Here is a 3,506-nt window from a genome sequence, read left to right as displayed (position 1 = left end):
GGGGGGGAGAGGTCAATGGGGGGGTAGGGGGGAGGAGAAGAAGACATATGTAATACTATATGCGACACTTTAAACAATAAAGAAAAAAAACAACAACTATGACCTAAAAAGATGAAATACAAGTGGAGATTAAGTACAATTACAGAAATGAAAACAGTCCTAGGATAGAATAGTGGTTAAGAGGAGAGGCTTGTAGTCAGACCTGCTGGGTGTGAATTCCAACCCTGCCATTACTTAACTTTGATCTTGGCCAAGTTATTTAACCTCTTTGGAAGTTGATTTCCTAATCTGTGAAATGGGGATATAGTAGTATATACCTCAGGATTATTATCCTAAGTAAGATAATGAATGCAAAATGTTCAACATAATGCCTGGCACATGATATTAATGGTCACTACGATTAATTAGCACTGCAAAACAAAGCACAATCCCTTTCTTTGTTAACCCCCCCCTTTTTTTTGGTAAAAGAACATTTATTTATAAAATCACAGAGGTAGAAAAAGTAATTTCTATAAGAAATGGGTTTAGGAAATAAGTTATAGAGGTAAAGGAAGGGCCCTTGGACGCTTGGGAGTGAGGAAGCTAATGGTATCGCTCCTGAGGGCAAAGGGGGAGAGGAGAAGGGAAAGGGAAAGGCAAAGAATGAAGTTAGCTAGACAACATCTCTTAGGACTCAGTGAGGCCCCAAGTACCACCAAGCAAGGCTGGGGACAATGAAGCAAAATTAGCATTACCCTCCTTTACTGGCTAAATCTGCTGAGTGCCAGAGCTTTCTATATACCACAGAAATGTCAAACTTAAATACCATCATATTTTAAAACACACACACACACACACACACAAAAACAGGAACAGATCTGGAACCTTCAGAAAGAGGGCTAAGCTCAAACGGTAATCTCTGTAGACACACAACTCCACGGAGTTGGTTCAAAAGTCAAAACCACCCAGCTAGAGTGGCTCAGTTGGTTGAATGTCATCCTGTGCACCAAAAGATTGCCTGTTCCGATTCCCAGACAGGGCACATACCTGGGTTGCTGGTTCTATCCCTGGTTGGGGCACCTACGGGAGGCAACTGATCGAACACTGATGTTTCTCCCTCCCTCTCACTAAGCTTCTCTCACACTGATGTTTCTCCCTCCCTCTCACTAAGCATGTCCTCAGGTGAAGATTAAAAAAACAAAAAAATGAAGTCAAAACCAAGAAATGCTGAGACATGGAGCAAATCCAAATCCCTTTCTCCTAAATCAAGGTTTGAGTCTAAACCACTTTAAACTGTCCAGTTTCGCGCTGGTCAGTGATGCTCAGTGGTTAGAGTGTGGTTGACCTGTGCACCAAAAGGTAGGTTCCATTCCCAGTCAAGGGCAGGTACCTGGGTTGCAGGTTCAATCCTCGCCCCAGTTTGGGCACATAGGCAAACAAGCCATGTGTCTCTTTCACTTTCACATCAATGTTTCTGTTTCTCTCTAACCCCACTTCCCCCCTCTCTAAAAAAAAAAAAAATCAATGGAAAAATACCCTCGGGTGAGGATAAACAAAAAATAATACTGTCCAGTTTCAATTATTTCCTGGACACCAATTTTTTAACTAGCTTATCTCCAGTCTTCACTAACTCAATTTGGTGGGCTCTCCCCCTTTGAAGAACTACCTCCTCTTAGTAAGGCTCAAGAAAACATGGGCCTTACTAATAGGGAGACCAGATAATGGAGGAAGTGAAGAAATACATAAAAAAGAACGTCTTCCATGGATTATTTCTCCATTCAACAAATTAAGGAGTATATGTATTATATGCCAGACACTGTTCTGGGATCCAGGGACTTATCAGTCAACAAAACAAGACAAAATAGTATTCCTATTAGAAATATCTTCACAACTTGCAAGGAAAGAGATCCCTATGCTCCAGAATACCTGCTGTGGAGTTATGGGGTTTTTACATATTTTGGTCCTGATATACCCAAGAGAAATACAAATCCCATTCTCTAATATAACTGCAAATTTTCTGCTGATCCTCTTACACAGGTTTCATCTTTAATCATCACCTTTAAACTAGTTCCCAAGAGTGGAGTTTCCTAGGCTTAAACTTGCCTCCCCAAACCTGAAAGTGTGGCACTTTGGGCATAAGCTGCAGAGTAGACAAATTTTCCCAATCCTTATCAACACCCTGGAGGGCAACCATGGTCAATGTGACATCTGAGGGCAATTTAGACCCATCAATTCTCCCTCACACTTCAAAATACCCTCCAAGGGCTGCCCATCTTCCTGCTTAATGTACAGAACTGGTACTGAAAAAAAAAAAATACTGTTGCCTCTAATCATCGGTTTGTGTTTTAACCCAAGGCTACATTCTAAAAATACCTCCAATCTGCCTACCATTCCGGACCCTGGCATTGGAGATGAGTGGTATACTCTTCCCTTAACAGGGATGGGGAACATCCGGCCTGAGGGCCATAAGGCCCAAGAAATCATTTGGTCTGGCACGGCCAAGGCATTAGGGGTGAGTTAATTAAATGTTTGACCAAATATAGCAGGCTAATCTTTCAGGTGGTAATTTTGTATGGCCCAGAAATATTATAAACATCCAAATAGCTGTTGACAGAAAAATGGTTCCCCACCCATCTTAAGATAAAGATCTTTAATCCCACATCTATCTACTGAGATAAAAGGAAGGAAGGTCTAAAAGAGAGAATTCAGCCTGAACATCACCCAACAGCAGTCCTGGAGGCTCTTTGGAGACACCACCTATTGTCTTCTGCATGAGTCAGGCCCTTTCCAGAACCCCAAAGGACCACAGACTTGGAGGGAGTTCAGGTTCGAGTCATCAAGACGATGACCTAGGGATTAGAAACCATCTCTGCTGCCAGGTTCCAATAATTTTGGATTTTTCGTTTTGAAAACAAACGACTGTATAACGTAAATTTTAAGTATTACTAAGTGGGCCTTTTAAATAGATGACTGAGTAATACTTCATCTAGATTCAGAAACTCGAAAATAAAGGAACACACCAAAAACAAAAAGTCTTTTTGAATCAGGAAGGTGATTTTTGCATAGAGGAGTTTCCATAGGATGGCGGTGTCTCCTGCCTTCCCCCCAGTAAGTAAAGCTCTTGATTCTAAATTCAGTGGACAGAGGGCCAGGTTTTATCTGATGCTTTCCTCCAGGTGCAGGGCCCAGGATTTCTCAACACAGCAGATTTGGGGGTGCGGAAACCGTGTGTTTGGGGAGAGTTAGAGCAACTCTAACCTACACACACACCACGAAGGCTGAAATCTAGGAAGGCCTAGAAAAGACGAACTCATATTCGAACGTTTTGCAATATATAGTAAAGAGAGAAAAAAGTGCCTTTCTCCCCGCGCCTATTTCATGCCATTAAGGGAAACTGACTCAAGCTTTCTCCGGTGAGCAAGGCCAGAAGCGAAACGCAGGGCCCACTCTCCCCCTCGCTACTCCGGGGGCGCAGGATGCTAACCGCGGCCCGGGCGGACTCGGCTCCCAAGTGCCGAGAGCTCCCC

The sequence above is a fragment of the Myotis brandtii genome, unplaced genomic scaffold (genome assembly GCF_000412655.1).
Source record: "Myotis brandtii unplaced genomic scaffold, ASM41265v1 scaffold806, whole genome shotgun sequence".
Taxonomy (NCBI): domain Eukaryota; kingdom Metazoa; phylum Chordata; class Mammalia; order Chiroptera; family Vespertilionidae; genus Myotis; species Myotis brandtii.
Note: the sequence above shows the minus strand (reverse complement) of the source record.